This window comes from Haliotis cracherodii, unplaced genomic scaffold (genome assembly GCF_022045235.1).
Source record: "Haliotis cracherodii isolate W230 unplaced genomic scaffold, xgHalCrac1.p SCAF_3, whole genome shotgun sequence".
NCBI classification, from domain to species: domain Eukaryota; kingdom Metazoa; phylum Mollusca; class Gastropoda; order Lepetellida; family Haliotidae; genus Haliotis; species Haliotis cracherodii.
Window position 1 is genome coordinate 36,739,387 of NW_027266286.1, and position 27,232 is coordinate 36,766,618.

General features: G+C 39.6%; 1 protein-coding gene and 1 pseudogene across 1 annotated transcript in view; one reads left to right on the forward strand and one right to left on the reverse strand.

The window, feature by feature from the left end:
- LOC139474145 (EF-hand calcium-binding domain-containing protein 6-like) overlaps nt 1-27,232 on the reverse strand; it is a 538,680-nt gene that overhangs the window by 380,980 nt on the left and 130,468 nt on the right. The gene's annotated exons all lie outside the window — the stretch shown is intronic.
- LOC139474002 (uncharacterized) lies at nt 8,802-26,161 on the forward strand (annotated as a pseudogene).

Genomic DNA, 27,232 nt, shown 5'->3' on the forward strand with positions numbered 1-27,232 from the left:
CATAGGGTAAACTGCCCTCTAGTCGATGGGGATTTTTCTGCCCCTCACAAACATAACATTTAATACACAAACACGATACTTCAAAAGTCCAAAATGTTTTCATCAAATCGCTTTGGTCGTTGACGTTGACGCGATGGCCTTGAAGTTGAAGATGACTGTATACCTGGGTCAAATAGGGGGTCAGATTGATCTGACGCAGAACTTACGTCAGTTGGGTGATTGTCATCAAACACGGCATCCTTAAGCAGTGGCAGAGGAGGAGTAGATATTTCCGGAGGAATGTGCGGAGTCTCCGGTGTCTGATGAAGTGTCTCAGGTGGGTCATCATCGATGTCAGATGTGTCCTCACTGTTCGCTTCATGCACACGTGTCTTGTTCTAAAGGGGGACTTTAAAACATTCTGAGAGCTTAACTCTGTATGAAGTGTTCCGCAGTTGAGTCCCAACGAACATGCGGACATTGCACCAGAGACCATCTTTGGCGACTACTAGGTAACGATTCCGTGCACATGTTTTATTGCGATCGTTATGAAGGTACACCAGGTCGCCAATCTCAATTTGATCAATAACAGGTCGATGACTCCGAGGAGCCTTGGATTTTCCTCTTTGACCGTGGTTTGTTTGGCGATTAACATGTTGCTCTGTGATCAACTGCTTGTCGGACAGAGGCAACTGACAGTTTTTGAATTGGTCTCTCTGGGTCCACATCTCTCGAGAAGACAGGCCTCGTGAACGAATGCGTGTGTTTAGGCGGGCAACAGCAATGGCAAGAGCTGTTGGTGTAGTGGGGCTCCGTACTGGGTCTTGTCGCACAAGACTCGTCCTCTAATTCTTGTATGGCCTTTTCAGCATCTGGGTTCTTGTTCACATTCTTCACTCTGCCTATTTCTAGAGTAATTCTATGTTGCTGGAGACGTTCATCCGTGACTAGACTGATAAAGCCTTGAGCTGCGTCAGTGCGGATAACAGCGTGAGGACCATCAAGTGAACGGAATTCAATGCAAAGACGAATCAATGCCTCACACAGGGTGGAGCCATGCTCATCGGTAATGATACACGCCACAGTGTAGGATGTGACACATTCACGTAGAACGAGGATGAGTTGTCGTTCCCTGCGCATAACATCTGACGCAAATGCAAACCCAACAGTTTCAGGTGGATCACTTGCGCTTTGGTCTACAACATGAGGTGTCTTACGCAAGGAGGCGCACCGGTGACAAGATTATGGATCCGTCAAGGTCTAAAGCAAAGAAGTATCTATGGCATACTTGCTTGAGTTGGTGTGCAGATGGGTGATCCAGATGTATGTGTAGGGTAGTTAGGACTCCGTCCAATACTTGTCTACACTCTCAACAATGCACTCTCTTGATGAACCGAGCGGGTCAGATTTTCGGACAACAAGCAAGCCATCCTTGGAGATGGTTGCTGCATTTAGGTAGCGTTTGACATCCCTGATGTTTGTTATCTTCTTGGATGGTCGGGTACCTTGGAGAAGATGAGCATGTGTTCGTCGAAGATCCTGGCACTCTTGCAAGGAACGCCAAGCAGACCTGCTTGTGAAAGGAAGGCGGGTAGTTCCATTCATGCTGTTGAATGCTTTTCAGAGCTTTCTGTGCGCTCAATGAAGGAGCAGATTTGGCAAGATGGATTGTCACATTCTGGTGCATTTCTGCTTGCAAAATCGGATGGCACATTTGCAGAACCAGCGAGGTGTTGTATCGTTGCTTGGTAGCGGCTAACTGTCAATAAGAAGGTAGACACCTGAGGACTAGCAGAGAACTCCCCACGGCATAACTTCTCAAATGCCAAAACACATGGTCTACTGTCGGTAAGGATACATGCTTTGTGTTTTGACTGGATAATGAAAGGACTGAAATGCTTGGTAGCAATAGCAATTGAAACGGCTTCCACTTCACATGGTAACCATGCGACCTGTTGTCGCCGAAGCTTGGCACCGAAGAATCCTGCTAGTCGTGGCAAGTCACTATAGTGTTGCTCCAATTCCTGGCTTCCTAACAGCACCATCATTTACAATCCAGAGTTGGTCATCGGGGTGAGGCAGTACTATGGATTTGTTGGATGCGAGACCAGTCTGTGCTGTTTTGAAGGCATCGAGGAAAGAGTCAGACCACTTCAGCATCAAGTGGGGAAAGGAGTGTGGAACAACCAGGTATTACACGGGACAAGACCTTGTAAGCTCCTATAAATGACTGTAAGCCATTCACTGTTTCCAGAGGTGAACAAGAAGCCAGAGTTGATATGCGGTATTGACTTGCTTGAATGGATCCTTGGTGCCATTGCCATCCTAAGATGGTTGTTGTCCTGGGAGCAATGACTGTCTTGTTAGGAGATAATCTGAGATTGTTGTGTTTGAGCGCTTCAAGTACACTTCTCCAATGACGAAGTAACTAATCCGGGCTATCAGCACAACAATAAAGGTCGTCAGCAAGCTTAGAATTCTCCCCTTCCTCTAAAAGATCACCCAGTACGCGGCACATGAGCTCCTCCAATGCAGTTTCAGAGCCCGGCATTCCCATGGCAGACCTGGCATATACTCTCACACCACGGAACGGGGTCACTACACCGCAGTATTTCATCGATTCCTTGGACTGAGGAATCTGATAAAAGGCATTGTTTAATCTGTTGTTAGAATGTACTTCCACTTGGCAATCTGTCTTAGAGTAGAATCGACATCAGGCATGAGGGAAGGTTGTGGCTTACTGTATCGTCCTACATCAGAGAAGGCAGTCACCAATCTGTAACCATCACTGGACTTCTTGATTAGGAAAGAAGGGTTGAGGTATTCTACTTGGATACCTGCATCTTCAGGTCGTACAAATACACCCATCCGCTCAAGTTCATTGAACTTCTGTTGGAGCTCAGAAAGTTTATCTCGTGAGTATTGCGGGACACGACCCTTCCGTTGTGGAGGTTGTACAGGTCCCATGTTAACAAATGCTTGAAAGAGGCCTGAAGCACCGTTATAGCCATCGATATGTTGGTTAAACACATCATCGAACTAAGTAGTAACTCTAACTGAGATTTGGTATCTTGCGGGAGGATATTGTCTGGGTCTACACAAACAGTGGATGAGAAACCAATGTCCTTAATTTGGGGGGACATAGTTGGTAGCAGATGTGCCGGGTCGACATCATAATCAGGGTCGCAGTCAGGGATAAAAACTGAGCGAATCTGGCAAAAGTGCTCGTGTTTCTTGAGCATTTGTGGAGTGTCGGACAGGTTTGGGATCCTGATTTTTGCCTGAGACGCTTGAGATAATTCCTAATTCTGGCCAAGTGGATGACAAGGTAGAGCGTCCAGGCCTGGTATCTATGCGGGGTTCTATGGCAAATGTGAAATCTGCAGGAGCAAAGTTTTCAGGAACCGGCACCTCAATAAAGTCTCCAGGCCATATGGTAGTAGAAGTGTCTGGGGCTCTGAGTACACAAGCTTGTCTCACAGTATGTTTGTCACCAGTTGTTTCTGTGGGACTGTATGTGTATGTCGTACCATCACCAAGTATGATCTGATGTTTTGCAGGGCGTACTGCCACATCATGTATCTCCGGTCAAGATCTGGAAGGAACTTGCACTCGGTGAGATAATGAACATGATCTCTGCATCCTGCAGCTTTACAAAGTGGACAAGATTTTGGAAACTTTCTACCCATTTGTTGTGCCTTAGCAAAACGTGAGAATGACGAGCGCTGTTGTGAAGTATTTGTCCTCATAACCTTAGCATCCTTTGCTGTGCGGATTTCATCATAAAGCGAATCAAGAGCCGGTGAGATTTCAGGTTTCAAAGAGGAAATTGTTTGTGAGCGAAGATCTGTCCCATAACGTTGTTTGACGAGCTTTGGAAGTTCAACGTGTATAAGCCTCAGCCAAGTGAGCACAACAAAATTTTCTAACGATGGTGACAGTTCCTCGTCCTCTTCAGGTGCATTGCCATGGTGGGTTATTCCCCCTTCACCGCTGCCACCACGCCAGTTAAGTTAGGATGAACTGTACACTTGTCACACATCGACAGGACAAAGGTAAACACTTGATGACATTTATTGGCAACACTCGAAACGAGCGCGTAATCCAAGCAAGCCTCCAAAGACGAGCGAGCTACCAAGGGGAGCTAACTCTGCTTACATTACTACATGCCAAGCAAACCTGGGTTGGCGCTTAACATATGATCCGATTAAATTCGGGCGCATTCAAATATCATTGTGTTATCAGCAGCATATTGGGTGAATTATAACTATCTGATCTGAACATGTCGGATGCTAACTGTTAGGCCATAAACTAGAATATTTAAGACTTTAAAAATGATAATTTAGTTGATATATTTTGATAATAAATTTTACTAATATAAATACAATTAATAAGAGAACCTCCTGAGTAGTGAATGTATTATCGACCCAGTATAAAGATGATCATCCACATACAATACTAGATTATACAACATACTAAAGAATCCTCTTTGCGGCACTGAATTATAAATAAAATATTTTCACTTCCCATAGATTATTTTAATCATTTGATAACAGATTTAATCAAATTAAGACTGGGCTACAGCGATTAAAACAAACACTGGTCTTAAAGATTTATTCATGATGATCCAGTGGCAGTCATAACGAAGAGTATAAAGTTTGTGTTATTGGATAAACATGCCAGGGACCATTTTCATGTCAGGGGCTTTAATATCAAGACCGTGTTGTTTGGAAATAATAATCTACAAGGTGATATCAACATTATTTAATTGGTACATAATTATATTACCATCACAAAGAAATTTCTGTTACCTGTTACATTTCTCCTTGTTATTTTGTATGGGAGAGGTCTTTTGCAAGTGTATGTCTGTTGAGCAATCCCATTTCATTTTCAAATAAATTTTGTTTACTGGTAAACCAAACAAATATGATTTCATTTTGTAAATATTGCGAATCCAATGAGTCTGCCAGCATATTGCGGGTATTTCGGGTGGGTATATACAATGCATGTTTGATACACTAAAGCATAAAACATCATTATTCAAAATAATTTAAAAAACATCAATACAAGCACGTCAAATCATGCAACCCTAAGTCCTGCTGTCCTCTTATGTTTCCATAATACTTGAATACTTACACAACCATCACACAATATCTTCGCCAATCATCGTACCTCCACACACGGACATCATCATTCCCCACCATACCCCTAGATTCATCACACTATATCTACGTCAGCCCCCATGTGTCAGTGCTAACATACAAACACCCTCCCCTCCCGCAGTTCCACTGCATTCATCACACTATATCTACGTCAGCCTTCATGCGTATGCTTTCATACATACACACCCCTCTCATCATTCCCTTACATCCATCACACTATAACTATATCCGCCCTCATGTATCCCTCGTACTCATGCTTACATACATACACACCCCTCTCACCATACATCCCACTATAACTATATCCGCCCTCATGTATCCCTCGTACTCATGCTTACATACATACACACCCCTCTCACCATACATCCCACTATAACTATATCCACCTTCATGTATCCCTCGTACTCATGCTTACATGCATACACACCCCTCTCACCATACATCCCACTATAACTATATCCGCCCTCATGTATCCCTCGTACTCATGCTTACATACATACACACCCCTCTAACCATACATCCCACTATAACTATATCCATCTTCATGTATCCCTCGTACTCATGCTTACATACATACACACCCCTCTCACCATACATCCCACTATAACTATATCTGCCTTCATGTATCCCTCGTACTCATGCTTACATACATACACACCCCTCTCACCATACATCGCACTATTACTACATCTGCCTTCATGTATCCCTCGTACTCATGCTTACATACATACACACCCCTCTAACCATACATCCCACTATAACTATATCCGCCTTCATGTATCCCTCGTACTAATGCTTACATACATACACACCCCTCTAACCATACATCCCACTATAACTATATCCGCCTTCATGTATCCCTCGTACTAATGCTTACATACATACACACCCCTCTAACCATACATCCCACTATAACTATATCCGCCTTCATGTATCCCTCGTACTCATGCTTACATACATACACACCCCTCTAACCATACATCCCACTATAACTATATCCGCCCTCATGTATCCCTCGTACTCAATCTTACATACATACACACCCCTCTAACCATACATCCCACTATAACTATATCTGCCTTCATGTATCCCTCGTACTCATGCTTACATACATACACACCCCTCTCACCATACATACCACTATAACTATATCAACCTTCATGTATCCCTCGTACTAATGCTTCCATACATACACGCCCCTCTCACCATACATACCACTACAACTATATCCACCTTCATGAATCCCTCGTCCTCATGCTTACATACATACACACCCCTCTCACCATACATCCCACTATAACTATATCCACCTTCATGTATCCCTCGTACTAATGCTTCCATACATACACGCCCCTCTCACCATACATACCACTACAACTATATCCACCTTCATGAATCCCTCGTACTCATGCTTACATACATACACCCCCCTCTCACCATACATACCACTATAACTATATCCACCTTCATGTATCCCTCGTACACATGCTTACATACATACACCCCCCTCTCACCATACATACCACTATAACTATATCCGCCTTCATGTATCCCTCGTACTCATGCTTACATACATACACACCCCTCTCACCATACATACCACTATAACTATATCCGCCTTCATGTATCCCTCGAACCATACATCCCACTATAACTATATCCGCCTTCATGTATCCCTCGTACTCATGCTTACATACATACACCCCCCTCTCACCATACATACCACTATAACTATATCCGCCTTCATGTATCCCTCGTACTCATGCTTACATACATACACACCCCTCTCACCATACATCGCACTATTACTACATCTGCCTTCATGTATCCCTCGTACTCATGCTTACATACATACACACCCCTCTAACCATACATCCCACTATATCTATATCCACCTTCATGTATCCCTCGTACTCATGCTTACATGCATACACACCCCTCTCACCATACATCGCACTATAACTATATCTGCCTTCATGTATCCCTCGTACTCATGCTTACATACATACACACCCCTCTCACCATACATCCCACTTTAACTATATCCAGCTCGCATTTTATCCTCAGTTTAATCTTTGCAACTTTTGCATATACGATTGCTCGTCACCACTCCGTAACACTTGACGCGATGAGCTTATTGGTATAAGTGGATAAGCCATTAAATGTTACTTTTTGTAAGAATTATAAAGTGGACTTTTGGAGCTAGGCGTCTCAGGATAACTGTCAGAATGTGTTTTTTATCATTCACCACTAATTATAACAGGACATTGGAAATATATATAGACTGCCTGACTGTAGACAGGATTTGTGATCTTAACAATTACCGGCTGTGACAAAGTATACATGACCTCTAGCTGGTGACATTCAGTGAACTTGTCATGTGATGATGACCTGTAATGTTCATATTATAATAGTTTATCAAACTGTAAATAAAACTGTAATATAAATTATTAATATATTCAATGTGAGGAAATATCAGTACGGGCTATTGTCCGAGTAGGGAATTGTCAGTGTGGAGGAAATGTCCTACACTCCATTAATATATGGTGTGGTACATAAACAATGAGCCAACACTCCCATGTTGTGAAGGTGCTAATTTTAGAACTAATATGTGGCAATGAGTATGATAACCTTATTATTCAGATCTTCAGAGATGCAGCAACAGAAGCCAGCACTGGCTTGTTTTTTCCTATCCGTTTTAAAAAAACGTTACGAAACAGTGTCAAACCATACCTACATTGTTTTCTGTGATGCATGATGCAGGTACATGTGATCTTGTCTTCTTAACTTCTTAACATTCACTTACTTCATTAGTGCAGGCGCACACGCATAACTAAACACAACGACATGAGTATGTTTCAATTGTAGCCCTCCCTCCTTTAGTGAACATTTATAAACAACCGGTATCGATACATTACATGTTCAGGCATTTCCTCTGGTCTCGAATTCAAAGTAACTTCAAATTAATTAAATACTGCGTAGAAATTCGGCAAGTGGAGATCCGGGTGTGTAGTGGATGTTGACCTTGTTTTGAGGAAAGACAACATCAATTTCGACAACTTCCCCAAGAAATGGAGCACTTGGATTTGGTACTTTTCTGTTTTATAAATGTTTATTCGCATGTTTATTAGACAATATACATACATTACACAGTGGTAACGTTTGGTATAGCTGCAGGAAACCGAAAACCAGTCCGTAAAAAATAGGATAATTTAACTGTATACATTTTTAATGCCATAATATCAACACGACAGTCGATGCAGTATGTACTTATGATGATATGGCTCACATTCCCAGATTGTTATGACGATATAATACATGAGAGATATAACATGCACATGCTACATTATGTCAGATCTGTAGCTAACAATCTAATATTCTGTGCTACAGAATACAATAGGAATCATGTTACATGTATTTCAAAGGTTTGCCATCAGTACCACAGTACGTCTGGCGGTGTGTTTTATGGGTGTATAAAATCAATGTTGTGTAAAAGAAAGCCTTACAGGTGATCAGTTATGTTATGTAATGACCACGAAAAACCTGTAGATTTGTGAAAACCCTAAACTATTTATACTTCAGAGAATATTATTTTGGCATTTGCGACATACCAGACAATGGGATGGATCACTATAATATGATATGTCAATTACAGGCAACATGGAAGATGAAGTTTCTTCATTCCTTAGTCAGCTGGACGATGACACATTCAGTGCAGTGACTATCTGGGGGAACCGAGAGAGCAGGAACTGTTTACCTGGACCCAGGCGGTTTAGCCCTACAGTCGAACAAAAACTTGCTGTGCTGCTCCTTGAAATCTACGACCAGAACAATGTTTTGTCTCAAGGAGTTTTGAGCCGATTGACTGTTGGAGAACAACAAATGCAGGGCGAATCACTCATTTGAATCATGGTGATTCTTGTTTGGGATTTCCATCTCTATTGTTTAGATAAAGGTAAGCAAATCATATCCAGTATTTTCTAAAATGTATCCCCAACCAACTATACATCAATGTATTTTACGCCACATGAATCAACAGTTTTTCTTTGCTTCATGGCAATCGTTATAAATATGAGCAGGTTCATGAGCAGCAATAACTGTGAAAATGTACATGTTAAACATACATTTGTAGTTTAATTTAGAGATCCAAATGGAGGATGTCATTTTAAATAAGAAAATATGTCACTCACGAAAAAATGTTATAAATGAAACAAGCATGAAATACTCACATCCCCCGCCAATATGACATGTCGCGTTGTGTGCAATGTAAATGGCCTAATTGCAGCACTAAAAAAAGTTGTTATTGGTGTTTTTCAATCTGCAGTTTATGATACAATATGTAACTGAATTTGTAATGAGTAAGGATGAGACATATGGACGAACAATTTCTTTATTACAATTAGGAGCGATGGTTTCGGTGAAGGTTCTGACACCGTTATCAAGCAAGTGAAGTACAGAGTATGGTTGAAAAGAATATATAGTGTTTATACAGTTGAGTAGGTTTAAGATCAGTTACACTGCTGTATTTGTAATGAGTTGTGTTTCTGCATGAAGTTAGTCAGTGAATGCAACAACTGTGTCCATGACACTTTTGGAGGAACATACACTCAAGCAATGCAGAACTAACCAACAAGAAAGGAAATGTATTCAATACTGTGAGAAGACATTATGTGCCAAGTTTTGTGAGGAAATATAGTACGGTTTTCAAGATCTGCTCCAGAAACGAGGACTACTGCCATTTTTAGTCTAAATCAAAGTCGTTGCCCTGGAATCTCATAAAAATAATTTTTTTTAAAATCCCAAACTTTCAAAAGGCATTAGTTCACCACTAGACCTATCTATGTTCGAAGTTTGGTGAAGAAATATGGTACGGTTTTCAAGATCTTCTCCAGAAACGAGGACTACCGCCATTTTCAGTCTAAATCAAAGTCGTTGCCATGGAAACTCAAAAAAAATATTTTTTTAAATCTAAAACTATCAAAAGGTACCAGTTCACCACTAGACCTATCTATGTGCCAAGTTTGGTGAAGAAATATGGTACGGTTTTCAAGATCTGCTCCGGAAACGAGGACTACCACCATTTCAGTCTAAATCAAAGTTGTTGCCATGGAAACTCAAAAAATATTTTTTGAAAAATCCAAAACTATCAAAAGGCACCAGTTCACCACTAGACCTATCTATGTGCCCAGTTTGGTGAAGAAATATGGTACGGTTTTCAAGATCTGCTCCGGAAACGAAATGTGACGGACAGACGGAAGGACGGACAGACGTTACCCATTCCTATATCCCCCTTCCACTTCGTGGTGGGGGATAATAATCTGGAGGTACAATGAAGCTCTGATAGAATACTAGTAGATCTTATACATTGGCATTATTCAACTTAGCAACAATATTTTCATGCCAATACATATTGCATAGATCAGACATTATCTGTCCATATTATCAGTAGTATAGGTAATGGGGGTTCTGGCTCACTTCCACTGGAGCAGGATTCATATACCTATACTGCTACTACAGGGGGAATTTTTTATGTGTAAATGACTATGCGATTCAACGATAGTCATGAGATTAAGTTAAATTGACTCTAGCTCACCACCACCTGGAGCCAATGATATAAATTTTTATAGGTAATGATGGTTCTGGACCACTTCCACTGGAGCAGGATTCATATACCTATACTGCTACTACAGGGGAATATTTTATGTGTAAATGACTATGCGATTCAACGATAGTCATGATTTGTATTAAACGAAACATCAATATTAATTAATAATGAATAAAATTTACTATAGCCCACGAGGATATTGGAAAGGTGTAGGAGCAATAAAAAAATTAGCCACCGCGGCTAAGGTATCTAAAGATGTGGCCAAGGATTGGTTAAAGAAACAAGCGTTGTGGCAAATATATTTACCGGCACCGCGTTATATACCGAGGAAGAAGTTTGATATTTCTACAACGAATGAAGTTCATCAGGCTGACCTCTTGTTTCTTCCTCACGATAAGGTAAAACGCAAAACGTATAAATACGCTTTAACAGTAGTGGATGTGGCTAGTCGATACAAAGAGGCTGAGCCATTAACCTCGAAAGAATCAACAGAGGTAGCTAATGCACTGAGTCGCATATATAAACGCGGACCGCTAAAATGGCCTAAGCTATTTCAAGTAGATCCCGGTCGAGAGTTTATGGGATCGGTAACTAAACTGTTAACAAAGCACGACGTCAAAATCGTCCGTGGTGAAAGAGAGGCCCACCGCAGTCAAGCCATTGTTGAAAGATTTAACCGGACTCTAGCGGAACGTTTGTTTGGCTATCAGTATGGGATCGAAATGAAATCCGAGCGATTGAGATCAACCGAATGGGTGACACGATTATCAGCCGTTGTATCAGCGCTGAATAATGAAGTGACAAGATTAATAGGGAAGAAACCATCCGATGCGATTAAAATGAAATCCGTGACTTCCGAATCTTCAGCACCGAGGAGAGGCAAAGAACAAAAACTTCCGGATAGAGTAAGGGTAAGATATCTATACCAGCCCGGTGAACTCGAAGGAGGCCTACGTCGCGCAACCGATCCCATATGGTCCCTTAAGACGTATAACATTAGTCGATTGGTTACGAAAGTAGGAGAGCCTATTCTTTATTATCTTCAAGATGGACCGGGTAGGGCATTTGTACGAGAAGAGTTGTTCATAGTTCCCCACGGTACGGTATTACCACCATAACCATAAGCATAGGTAGTTACACCATCATTATCAATCCATCTCTTTGTATCTAAGGGGGATAATGATGTCTTGTTCATTCTTAATCCATATATCCTATGATCGTAACTTCTTAAAGAGTTCATCTCGTGTTTGAACGTTCTACCATTGAATAATGATTCTTTATACTGTTCATGTTTGATATGCTTTTTTACCACATACTTCTTAACGCCCTTGGCTTTTCTTATCTCTCCATTATCGGACTTTTTTATAGAATACATCTTAGGTCTTAATCCCACATACTCCGCTATAGGAGTCCCAGCACATTCATCCTTCATCTTACCTAATACCTTTTTATTTACTACGCTGTGCAGTGGATTATCTTTTGGGTAATCGCTCGTGTCGTACATATCTATTTTTTCTGCCATATCTTTATACACATCCTCGGTTTGTATTTCCATCAATAAAGAATCTGTGTCGGTATATAACACCTCACATCTATCGCCGTATTGCTTCTTAAGTTCGTTGTAATAAAAGTCATACATTAAGTGTTTTGACAAGTCGAGAATACTCATACCGACGTACACCGGTCTGTTGAATTTTATATTACTTTTCTGCATATGCAACGCGGCTAAGTCGTTATCGAATATCTTCCTTCTGTTAAAAGCCGGACTGGCTATGAGTTTCCTGAGTCTTTCTTCCTCATTAGATCTGACTAATTTAACATCAACACGCTTCCTTAGATTCTCCATAGTTTTACCGAATACCGAGTTATTCATGAGCTTATATAGATTCTTTTCGAAATCGCTGGTGGCTATCTTTCTTAAATCTGTGTTCAACCTTATATAGGGCTCCATCCAACGGCTTTGATCGAACTTTAGAACTCTGTGTATTTTCTTAAGTTTCATACCTAACGATAGATATAACTGGAGATTTCTGTAGTGAACTATATATTTTGTCTTATCCATCAAATTTGGTACGAGTTTTTCTACGTTAGCTAACCTATTATTACCCATCAATGAACGTTGATATTCCGACATCCAGTCTTTATTAACCATTAATCTTTCGGGAGCTAGCGGATAACTGTTATGGTCTTTATGTAAGGAACTTGGATATTCCAAGTCAACTTCTAGTATGTACCCTTTATTCTCATCATTATTATTGATATCATTCGCATTGACCCATTCAAAACCACCCGTGGGTAAAGGTTGACTCATAGCCCATCCGTACAAATTGTTAGCGTCGAGATATAATATGTGCGTGTCGGGTTTACTCGGATCGTATCCTTCCACTAATTTATTATTAGCCTTAGAATACCTTTTCGCTGCCATCGATATACCACCTCTTAATCCTTTCTCAATAAACAAGTGCATATCGTAATCTGTGAGTAGTTTTAGTTCTACGCCGGTCTTCTTCAACAATGCATCCCACGATAGTCCAGGACTGGAATAGTACCATGCCGGGTCCAAGCCGTATTGTTTTAAACACGTCTTTCTAAATATCTCGAATATATCGGCGAGTAACAGTACATCGGTTTTTAAGTACAGATCGTGATAATCACCTAAATTCTTACAACCTAATTTATCCCAGACCGTCAGAGCGTGTTCATAATCGGCATCTGTTATTCTAGACTCCGTTAAGTTACTATAGAATGATTCAAGGGGTGGTAATTCAGTTTCTTCGAATCTAGACCAATCATCCATATATTCGTAAGGATATACACCTTTTCTCAGCAACAAATGACGAGTTATCTTATCGGTATATTGATTTGTTATCACGAAGTCATCTGGATTGTTCGCTTTAGCTAAATTGTCCAGGGAAGATAACAGAAACTGTACGGAGTCTATGAATCTAAGCCCATTACTTTGCTTTATTCTAGATTTCCCATCCTTGTCCCTATAATGTATAGTTTTAGTCAACGAGAACGATATGTATTTTTCCATATTATTAGGAATGCACGTTAAACCGCCGTCGGTCTTTGAGATAGCTTGCATAATGAGATGTGAATCATATCCTCTAAGATTATGAAACACAACGGGGATGGGTATTGTTTGAGAATTCATTTTTAGTTTCAAGTTACACTCGTTATGAGCGGCTCCCCGATAATTACCCGTGACGTGACAATGATCTCTTACGGAATCCCCATCCAGGGGTTTATTACAAACGTGACAAGTCGTTGACTTCTTGTGGGCCCTCCAATCATCTATCGTCATACGCATGGGTTTCTTACACGATAATTTTTCCCTGATTATTCTCTCTTCATTTTGTAGATATTCTAGGAACTTTCCCGCTGCATCGGGACCTCTGTAAATCATGGGAGTGTTTGTTTTCCCATCATACCTTACAACTATATATCCAAACCCACAAGGAATATGTTCTTGAGTTTTGTACGTAAAACTACTCTCTTGATTATTGCGTTCGGTATTTTGTATGGGCTTGATAAGCGCTTCGAAGTCGGCGTAAATTACGTACGGTACTGGCATTTGATTACAATAGTGTTCAAATTTTAATATATTTTTTCCCTCTTTAGGCATATCGATCCTGATAGCGGTCTGTCCAATTGTCTACGGGGAACAATGCAGATCTTATCATCATTCTTAAACAATCATCGGATTTATTTTTTACGTTAATTATGGCTTTTTTCTTCTTATAATACGGGGGTAAATCTATATAAGATCCACCTTTGAAGGGCATATAATTCGCTATATCTAAATATAAACTATCGATTCTATCCACATCCCAACCCGAACCTCTATTAGTCCAGCGTTCTAAAGTTTCCTGTATCCTCTGAATTGATGTATCTAATGATGCGTTTATAGTATCGGATTCGGTTATAACTTCTTGATTGCTTCGGAAATATGGTTCGGTATATTCGGTACTATCGTCTGCGTTACTTTTACTCAATGTCATTTTAATCGTCAGCTGGTATTTTATACTTTGTAAATCATCTAATTCCTCGTTAATTTTACTCGATATGATGGGCTTAATATCGTTAACATCCATGTTGGAATTAATATCCATCTTCCAACCTCTTAGATATTTACCAACGCCGGCGGATGTGGGTACAAATATTAATTCTTGTTGTTGTTGATTATCATCATCATTATGTTGAATATCATCCTCGTCTTGTTGATTATTATCTAGTAAAGCGATCAATTCAGCTCTTCTCATTCGAGAATAACCTCTCAGCCCACTGTTTCTCGCTCGAACTCTGAGTTCTCTAACAGTCTGGGGTGGTTCCAAACCGAGTAAGGTAATCAATTCAGCTTTTCTCATTCGAGAATATCCACGCAGACCACGTTGCTTTGCCATAGCCTTCAACTCTCTGACAAAAACCATTGTGGTTGAATGGTATATGCAAAATGATTCATTTGTCTAATTGGTTGTTTTCATATATCTAAATACGTATCCTCCCCAACCTATTCCTCTCATTGATGTAATCTCTCTTCCTAGCATAAATAATCTGATTCCTGACCCTATCAGCACCGTGTTTCTTACATAAACAATAACGACCTTTGACCCCTATCCCGCATTCAGAACACTTATAGTTTATGTGTCCACGCTTGATGTAATAATTGTGTATACCGCAGTAAACATCAACACAGCGGCGGTTACATAGAGTCGTCTTCCCCATAAGTGTAAACTTGCAGTTATTCATGGTATATACATCTATCATATCATTTGTCTAAATGCAAATCACATCTAAACTATTGTATAGCTGAAAATCAATACAGCAGATAACCCCATGATAACAAATGCGACCTCTCTGTCTTTCTGAGCCTCTGACGGTGTATAAAACTGACTCATTGTTGGTCTAGGTATTGGGTCGAGTTTTTTCCCATAAACGAGGTAGTATTCATGCATGGCAGATTCAACATCCTTAAACGTTTGAATTGAATGTCCTTCCTTAATCAGTTTTTCATGAATAAAGTCTAATCTCTTCATTCTCTGCTGCGTATATTGTAACTGAGCTGCTTGGTATTGTTCTAATGCTTTATTATGTCGTTTACGCTCCTCTTCAACTTCTTTAGCGTTTGATTCCCTCATACTGGAAAATAAAAGATTACTCCCCGAAAAAGCTAGAGCATTAACAACAGCTCCACCGACCATCATCGCAATTGATGCCATATAAAATATTCAAATGTTCAATAATATAAAATATTCAAATGTTTAATTACTTCATTATGTCTTCCGGGATAAGTCCTTGTTTGATGAGCATATCCTTCGTTGCCATTGCTAATCCAATATCCAGAATCATCATACCTATATCAAATCCATTAAAATCTAGCTTGGGAGGTGTGGCTTTAGTAATCATTTTAGCCATACGGGCATAGCCAATGGCCAAGCCGGTGACCACCGCTGAATGATACGTCGCGTTTACCAACATTTTACCGTCTGTAACTGGAGTAGTCATGCTTCTTATAGCATTATATGAGGACTAACCTCTAATTGAACTTGTTGTTGCGGCGGGGGTGACGTTTTCTCTTCTCCGGTCTTATAAAAGAACCATACAGCCGCTATACCAGCAAGTCCTACTAGTGCCCATGTTTTAATCGGATTTGAATTATTTATTAATTTTGCTTTGCGCGCGAGCCCTCCCTTTCTTCCTGCGGCTATTTTTGGGGGGTTCTTAGTAACTCTGGGTTTTAGTATTTTCTCATTCACTGGTGGTTCCTCATTCACTTGTGGTGCATCCTCATTCACATGTGGTTCCGTTTCCGCAATCTGTTGTGGTTGCGCAATCTGTTGTGGTGTCACCTGTTGTGTCTCCATTATTATTAAGTGGGCACGTATGTTTAAATTGACAATACCTAGCCGTTATTAAAGCTGTGGTGAGTGGAGCTAAGAACATTCCGAATCTATGATAAAACTCACAGCTCACTGAGCTTATAGCGTGTTCGATGAATGGGTCTTTCTCTAGAGATTCGCATAAATACATGCGATGTTCTGCCGGGATGGGGAGAAACGTACTAGCTACGACTGTGTATAGTTGTAATATAGACGACCCTATAGTTTTAGTCATGGTAGCTCCCAGTCTAGACTCGTAACGCGCGTACAGTTTTTTAATCTCTTCGTCGGTCATGTTATCAATTTTTTCGATGGTATAATTTTCTCCCAAATATTGGGAACATTTTCCACCGGCTACCAAAGCCGCGAGTCTTTCTCTATGTTTATCTGCATGTTCTTCTGTATGTTGATCAGATTCTTTGAGCATTTGTTCGATGAGTTCGTCGCATTCCATAATGTAATACCTAAGGAGATATTTAAGTCTAACATAATATAATATGACGTATCCAATACATCCCGTAATAATGAACTGTTGCGAAAGAATGATGATTTCGAACCATTTTATGTAATATTAACCGCTAATGTTCAATTTGCTACATTTTATGTAATATTAACCGCTAATGTTCAATTTGCTACATTTTTGCTACATTTTGCTATAATTTGCTACATTTTTGCTATAATTTTGCTAAGCAATTGCATAAGCAGCTGGTTGATAGGTTTTTAATAAGAGTTTACAGTGCTTCGTTGCTGCTAACACTTTTCTGACTTTGTCACGTTCATTCTTGGTATAAATGACATCATTTTCGCGTAAACATTCCTCGAATGAATCTCGGTCTTTGCAATGAAACAGCGCTACCCATTTGGTCTGCTCTCTGAGATCTTTCAGGACAGAGTTGTATTTTTGAGTAAGTACCCAAACGCTATGTTGAGTATGCCGTCCAGAGAATGCTAAATACGAAAGCATATCTTTCTTTTTTGTTAATTCTTTACTCGCGCTGCAGTCGTCTATTACGAAAAGGGTTGATTCTCCTTTGTATTTTTCGTGACATACTCGGAGACAGTCTTGTAAACGATCGCCCGGATCGACTCTGTGTATTCCGTCGTCATTCATTACCCAATCTCTCGATAAGTATGTTTTATTTACGCTTATAGTCGGGCACAGAATAATAATATGATCGAAAACGTCCCGATAATGACTTTCTAAAATATCTAGAATAAAGTCTGTTTTTCCGCAGCCCGTTTGCCCGCATATGATAGCGCAGTGCGGATCTTTAGGTAAAAGATTATCAATAGATTGCTTGCACGAATCTCCCATTCTGTATATTAAGTTGCGCATCCATAATCACGTACAAATATATGCTTAATTTACCAGCTGATTCGAAGAGCTTCATTATCTGTATGGTGACACCCTCGCTAGCATTTTCTATTCTCCTCCCACTGCCGTGTAATTGGTCATCGTCCGTTGTTCGCATGTCGAGCCATAGCGCGTACTTCGAGGTGAGGTATTCACCCATCGATACACTCCCGAGAGACAGATCTTTCACGACCGCGTTAACTTCCGGAGAATGTTTTATAGAAGGAAGTTTTTTAATCTCATCCCACTGGTGATACGATAGCATTCCTTGGCTATATAGTTGATTAGGAACGCCCTCGATAGTCAATTCTACTTTCGTAATCTTGGGGTTGTAGAACTTCTCGGTATTTCTTTTAAACGCATCGGAGGGGTCCTCGAACAACATTAAAATACCCTTCAAAGACCTCGTGGGGACGTTTAGATTGATATTCCACAACATATCTTTTTTGTCCCTCGTGATCTTTCGGTGTCGCAGCACGCGATCATACAAAATGGCTAAACTTCCCGAATACTGGTTACGAATTTGTCTTGCTAATTCGGGATCCGTTATCATATCGTAATCCAAAGAGATATTGTCAATGGAATAGCTAGCTTCTTCAGCGGATCTGATTACTCTACCGTAGTCGTTAAAAGTGAGTTCGTATTCTAACCTATCTCCTAGGGATGCTTGATAAAAGGGCATGTGGGAATCTAGTAATTCAAAGTCTAGGGGAATATAGAATCGGTTACCTAATGCGTCGGCAACGGCCTGATCTTTTACGACAGTACCATCACCACTAGAAGCATCTACGCGCAGTCTCAATGTGTTCTTATTACAAATACCTTGGTACTGTAAGTTTTCCCGCTCTTTATCCGTTCTCCAGAGATCCATGTAACAATAGTATACATCGCTATCGTCGATACTCAAAACCTCATTACCGCTAATTTTAATAGCGATTTTCTTAACGATAGCACGACCTAAGTTCTGAACGGGCTCCCTGTTAACGTCGGTAGAATTCAAAACAATCGTAAATGCTAGTCGGACAGTTCCCGGAACTAACACATCGTGTGCGCCCAGATTAGGAAAGCGAACCAGAAGCGTTTGATTCTGATCGATGGTACTAGGGTTATTAGTTATAGTAACAGACTGACGAATTGCCTTGACCCCTAATGGATCTCGTTGTGGGTTTAACTTGCGTCCGTATTGCGAAGACATTGTTATATTGAAAACATGTACCCTATGTTTAATATAAAAATGACTGATTTTGAACATAATGACTTTGATCTAGATAACATAACTGATACTAGTACCATCGAAGAGGGTACTGATGAAACCAGCTTTATGATCCCAACCGTAAATGATGAACTTTTACAATCAGCCGTTGATGATTATTACGATACATTAAAAGATGATAAAAATTATGTTACTCCAATAGGTCGTGACTATTCAAAGTTTATGCTAGATAGTAAAGGAATATTGCGACTGCGTGGCGCTCCGGATATTGATCTTATGCATTCTCGTACTCGTAAGCCCCTAGCCTTGTCTACGATAGCCGCTAAAAAAGGCATCGGCTTTGTTCGTGATGAATTAGGTTTTGTAGACTACCGACGACTTTCCGCGAAGACTACTAAGGCTCTTCAGACTATGAGGAAAGAACTCGTTAATACAGATGATTTGGAAGCAGCCTCGATGGTGGCCTCGGACGGACTCGGAGAAATCTTAGATACCTACTACGATAATTCAACGTTACAGGTACCACATTCGGAGTTCAGTATTAGGGAATTACGAGGTCTTGACAAGGCAATGCAAACTATGCGGGGAGAACTCATCAATAATATAGCCAAGCTATCCGAAATCGACAAACATATAGCTCAAGAGAAAACAAAACTCGAACAGGCGGGCGATGAATTCAGTAGACGCCGCGTAGCGGAAAGATTGCGTAACCTAGAAGAGGAAAGATTGGCCCGCCTCGAAGTGGCTTCCAGTAATAGAAAGGCACTTCGTTCGCAAATCAGTCGAATTCGAGAAACTATCGATCAAGTCCTCAACGATGATACTACACTGGCCGATAAAATTAAAACATTGTTCAGAGAACAGGGAATAACAATTGCTAGTATTTTAACCGCGTTGGGATTTATTATATCGACTTTGACTCTCTCATTAACAGGTGGTGGCACAGGTGGAGGCGGATCACCGCCTAACGATAAAAACGGTATAAGAGAGTGGATAAAAAAGCATTTAAAAGCATTAGGTTCAGCACTGGGAAAGCCCGCTGAGAAAGCCGCGGCCGCACTTCCCGGTATAATAGGGAGTGTTGTTTCCTGGCTATTGAATTTATTAGCTAAGACCACCACTTGGCTTAGTCAAAACTTGTGGGGGTTGATCGTAGCAATTGCGGGGCTGTTGTACGTATTCGCTAAAGACTATTTAACCAAATCATGAGTAAGCCAACCGAGACTCCACCCACTACAAGCGCTGTTTTTTTCATCTATATGTTGTTGATTTTTAGCCGCAATATGCGGTGACACTTGTGAATCAGTAGATGGTTGCGCGATAGTTGGTGTTTGTGGCTTGACTATTCCCTTTTCACCCGTGATCGTTTGCGTTATTAATTCGACGTTCATATCTGAATTTATACCTGGTTTTTGTTGATCGGTAGCGATAACAATTTTATTATTATAACCGATCACTTGACCGATCTTAAGTTCCATATTACTCGGAGACATGTATAGTCCCGGTGCATAAACGAAGTCCACTTTGGATTGAGCGTACTGTAATGCATCTTGAAAACGCTTTATAGACGATGGTATGTCAACTGGTGAATTAATGGCGTCCTCCACGTTTGCGACAAACTGTTTTTGCGCATCGAGCGCCGTCCCAGAACCGATAATGGACGTTCGTGTTTGCGATTGTGCTCCGAGAATTGCCCATACATAAGTTCTTATCGATTCATTAACTCTTACAAATCCTGGGTTAGTAAAATTATTTCCTGTTTTATCATTAAGAAATTCTGCGGTATCGTTCATTTGTATAAATTTTTTAACAATATAAATTAAACCACTCTTAAAACTCATAATATCCCCTCTCCAATCGTTACTATAAAGTTCCCAGCCATGATACCAATGACCGACTTTATACCGATAATCATACATTCTTGAGTAAAGTTTGCTGGCCTGCCGCAACTTATAAAAATTAAGACCAGGTTTATGAAGTTCTCTATATACATAATCGCTTTCTTCTTTGACGGATTTATTTTCCTCTGTGTAAGGAACACCTAGACCATGGTTTGCTCCTTTAATACGCCAATCTTTACTCGTAGAAACATTAAATTCCTGACAAATACGCTCAAATGCGGATCTATCATAATTATTATTTGTGGAATTCCACACTCGATCCTGCGGTAATGGAGCACTAATTTCTTTAAGTATACGTCTAATCTGATAGTACACGTGAAATGACATAACAGACTTATTCAGTTCAAATCCTGGAGCGTAAAGAGATACGCCACATCCCGTTGTGGCACACCATATGGCAAAGTTTAACTGATTCTGCCAAAATTGCATCGGATTGTGAAACCAATCGTGAACCATTTTATCGCTAGTTGCCGTGACTCTGTATTTTTCAAAGATATCGGGGAATTTAACTAAAAATTCAGCACCAGAGGCAGTTACTATAATCGATTGATTAGTAATGTATCTCGATTTCATATTTAAGTTATGATATAGTATCATTGTATATTTAATATGTATGTTACACTCCTGGGAATAACAAATAGTCAGTCTATTGAACTGCTTCGTACTATCGATAACTCGGATGGACAACTCGAAGTAGCTCTATGCGATGTAACGTATCACCCACGGTGGACCAATATAAGTGCTGCGAGAGGAAATAATGAGATAATATTAACACATGAAAGAGATAGAATTATTACTATACCTGATGGGTATTACAGCGTATGCTCACTCAATGATGAATTTTTTAAGCCTTATGGAGCTAGTCTAACACAAAATGAGGCGACTGGGAGACTGAAATTATCCCCTGGATGAATGGGTGTAATTCCTTACAGGAACTTAAGAATTACAATTGGATTTGCAACCAATTATACTATAATAGTCGATTCATCAAATGAGGGAAATACATTACCCGATTTAGTTCCCTATAAAGAGCTGTGCATCCATCTTGATCAAATCAGTACAACGGATAATATTCAACAAGAAAGTCCTTCAACTTTGCTCAGAAGTGTTCCAGTGAAAAATGAAAAATACAATAGTGGCAGAACGGAATCTTTCTCATCATTACAATATAAAAAATTGAAGCAGGGTATTATTTCAGACCTCAAAATTTCTGTATTAGATGTAAAACACCAACCTGTACATTTAGGATACTTAAGTGTAACACTCCATATTATAAATAATGGTTGATGCATCAGGCCCTGGAACGATAAGACAATGTAATACAATTGCGCTTTCCGATCTCGGAGACACGGAAGGATTCGATAAACCCGGTACCAATGGTAAGTTATACGCTTTACACTTACACGATAATGTATACAAGCGGAAAGAAGTCACATTCGCGGGTAATCTAGAAGATTTAAGCGATGTCGACGTTAGTAGACTCCTTAAAACCACTCCGTACAATATTATTTACAACAGTGAGAATAAATGGACTATGGTCGAGGCAAACATCAAGTGGCTACTGAATATCGTCATTACCCCACCTTATGCCATGATGGGTAAGGGACATAATTTAACTAAGATAATAAATAGTGGCATCGTACTCGCGGTCTATATCCCGTCAAAACGAAAAAGTGTGTTAGTCACTCCCCTGCCAGAAAAACCAGGTCATATGTTATATAGTCGTCCGGCAATCCAAAATGTTAGTTTAAATTTGGTTACAGAATTCGATAATATTAAAGTTAACTCGAGTGCAATACCTAATATTTCTACGCTTATTATTGAAGTCTTGTTCGGAGATGCACCGGTAGATGCCTTCGAAATATTACCAGGTCTATCGATTAAATGGCTCAAGAAACACGAGCGTCAACGTTGCAGTATTATTCATGTCGGTGCATCACCCGTTACATCCCTCGAGGGGGTTCAAATTATTAAAAGTGGTAGTATTTCTCTTTCTAAGATATTCTTGCCGTATAATATACATTTGATAAGGTTGATGTATACTCTCAAAACATTTAAGCAAGACCAATTAAAGACTATTATATATTCGTAATATACACTATGAGTTTATATCCAGCGCTCGATGAAATGAAGGAAACTGTTGATGGATTTCGATTACATCAAATAAGCGACATAAAACATCGAATAGAAAAGGATAGGGAGTTGAGACTTGGATTGTATAAAAAGTATCGCAGAGCCGTGAATGCTCTGGACGGAGTTGACACCGCTCTTGTAGTAGCTGGCATGGGACTCGGTGTAGCCGGTGTCGGTTTACTATCAACTATAATCGCCGCGCCTATCGTGCTCGGCATGGATAAAATTCATTTCTCGTAGGTTGCAAAAGAAAGCATTAAAACACGATAGTATTCGGATACTCGCCGAAGCAAAGTTGAACAGCATTGAGGATCATATTTCGACAGCAGTGGCCGATTGTAAGATATCCGAGGAGGAGTTTCGTTTAGTGTTGTCGGAACTCACCAAATACAATGAAATGAAGCAGGAGATTCGATCAAAATCTCATAAGACCAATGGTATTAGCGAAGACGAGAAAAAAAAGTTCATAGAACAAGGGAGGCAACAAGCGCGTCAATTATTCCGTGCCAAAACCAAAGAACTGGTTGGAGATTAAAAATGAATTGCTTACTATCGTGTGATTACATTTAGACAAATGCTTACATAAATATATAATAATGGAAAAAACTATTAAACGGAGAGAATTACCACAAGGTTTTTATTATATCAGTGATGTCAAACCAACCAAATACGGTAATCAATTGTTTCTTATCAATTTACAAAAAGAGTGTAGTTATATAGTCTGGTCTCCTAGTAAAATGAACGAAGAACTTAATAAAAATGTTGAATATCACTTTATAGATAAAAATAATGAAGAATATTTTTATTACCATTTAAACTCATCTAAAGCAATGATTGGACCCAGGTGGTGGTGAGCTAGAGCCAATTCAACTTAATCTCATGACTATCGTTGAATCGCATAGTCATTTACACATAAAAAATGCTACCTGTAGTAGCAGTATAGGTATATGAATCCCGCTCCAGTGGAAGTGAGCCAGAACCCCCATTACCTATACTACTTTATCCATTTGACTTACTTTGACAATAATATCAATACTATCTAGCTTCATATGCAAGTCTGTAATTACATCAGAAAGCGGTCTGTATATATGTCATAAATTGATGTCAACATGTGTTTACACCTGAACAGACTGGACCCATGAAACAAAGAAACAAATGATAACTTACAGTGAATTCTATACAGCTATGAAAAAATGGCAATAACTTATAAACGAACTTACCATACAATGTTTTTTCACTAATGATAAGCGTTGCATTTTATTACGAATCTTTATAATTTCAAGTTACTCGCACGACCAGTATAAGAAAGAGGAACGAGAGGTTTGTAGCGTATACATTACTGCATGGTTGTGTGGATTATACTTGGTAACTGTTATATATGAATTTTTACTTTCTTCGTTTCTCTGCAAGTGATGTCCTAAAACCAATCTCATTAAAATCAGATCTTAGTTCTCACTATCGCTAAACGAAGATCTGAGGACATCCCATTACAGGTCACGTCAGAACGACCTTTCGCAAATTTTGACTGACCAATGAAATGACTGACAAGAAATCGACATTGGCCAATAAGAAGGTTGCTTTCTCAAGCTTTACGACACTAGTTTCAAACTGGCAACTACACTTCGAAACATATTTTGACGTATTCTCGATTAAGAATTTTAAAACTGATAAGAAGAACATTCTGGAATGGCTTATCTATAGATGGCCTAGATTGTATGGATATAATCATAAAGCCCGTAACTGTCGTTTGGAATACCCTGTGTTAAATATATCATGGTTGCATGATTTGAAAACACATTCCGACTGTCACTTTCATTGATCTGGTAAGCGATGCTCTGATTGGTTGGATCATAGGTCGTTCTGATGTGACCCGTAATGGGATGTCCTCAGATCTTTGTTTAGCGGTAGCGAAAACTAAGATCTGATTTGAGTGAGATTGGTCCTAAAACATTTCATAATATATATTAATTTTGTCTTTCATAGGATATGCAGCAAGAGCAAGAGCAAACCAAGAAAAGGACAAATCCTGCGAATGAGGTGAAGTTAGGTTTCCTTTCTCATTACTGTCATGACTAATTATTTTAGTAAAGAATTTATCTTGTCTTATCAACCAGACTTCTTAGACAGTATGAGCAAGTTGGTAGCTAAGTTATAACCTGTGTGGCCTGTGCATGTATGTTGCATGACCTAACAAAATCTTCTTTACATTTGCCTGAAACGACCCTATGCACATCACCATCACCACGCCATGTATCTACCTCAACAACAGGACTGTCTGACCATTCCAGTGACGCAGATATCGTCACACTGAAGTTTGAAGTCGCCAGCCTCAAAAAGGAAATCCAGGAATTGCGACTATTGGTAGAGTCGATGGTTTCTGACAGCACGCCACCTTCACCAATATCAGTCCTTCCATTACCTGCCCTGTCTCCGTTAAACAATGCATTGCCGTCACCACAACTGTCATCATCTCCCCTCTCAACGACATTCACTGTATTGCCATCCGCCACGTCCTTAACATCAACGCACTCCAACATCATCACAGAAAGCAAAAGAAGAAGCAAGGCAGCGAGGTGGACAGACCTGTAAGCAGCTCGCAAAAGAACTTTATAGAACAGTTTTCACCCTGCGAGAAACGTATAAAAGAAATGTTTACAGGATGATAAAGTCAGGCCAGAACATCACTGTCCAGCCATTTCACATCGCAAAGATGGCCATGATATTTGATGTCATATTCAGTACCTTCCCACCCAAGGACAAAGCAAAGGAAAAACAAGAATGTGTATACGCTATCAATCAAGTAAACCGATACGTGTGGGGTCGGTGAATGAAAAGAATTGAACTTCCACCAATGATATTAATGAAATATAATGTTACTTATCCCATGGATCTGCTGTTAATAATTCACAACTTTAAGTTCAACTCTGTCTAGTCGAAAACAACTTTCAATATTGTGCAGTTAGTAATGTCACGTTGGTTTTCAATGTCCATTTCTAAATATGCAATAGCCTTTGAATATACCGGGCGGCCACTGTAAAGGAGGGCGGGAGTTTGCATATGCTTTTTTCCATGCTAAATATATAAAGTTACTCTTAAATGCAAAAACATCAATGCTCTCAAGTAACATGTCAATACAAATGTATTTAAGTATGTCAGTTATTCCCAGTATTCCCATGTTCAAATGAATCCTTTTAAATCAGTTTTATTTGTCACTTCATGTAATAGTGTCTTTTGGCGGAATCGTGTGTAAACATCAACCATAATCGTTTTAAAACAACGCCTGGTAGTGAGCACAGTCCATAAGAAAATGAACTTTCATTAACAGCTGTAAAACGTCATTGTCGCTTATTGGTCGACACCCAGTGGCTAATGTGTACAGGAAAACTGACCTTTTTGTATATTAAAGTATTTTTGATCCATTAGTTTTGTATTGGCACATGCGTGTCGCTATACTATTTTTTATGTATATCTCTTATTTTGAGCATGATATACGAAAATATAATGTTTGTCCGTCTGTTAAAGTTGTTATTTTTATTTCCTTATCCTAATAGCAGAAACTACATTGATATATTTCATCCCTGATAACTGGAATTCTTTTCCATTCACATGGAATAAAAATAAAAACGTGTGATTGCTACACTGCGCATCATATACATACCCATATCCTAAAACATCAAACAGAAACTATGGCAACATATGTCAGAATATTATACCAGGTACAATCATTAAGATTATATTTTCCGATCAAAATTATCACAAACTCACTGCAGTTATGATACTATATATGTGTAGCCATAACACATAAGTGGCGAATCCTTTAGATCCAGTGTTAGCAACCCTCGCTTCACGATCTGCTTTAGTATAGGCCTTTGTGAAACAAAGGACTATATTCCCATGTAAATTCCAATTCTTGTAAACTGGCGTCCATTGTTATGTGTTATATCATACGGTCCCAAGTATTTTGTGTTAAAAGGATAATACTTAATCTTGAATACTAAATGAA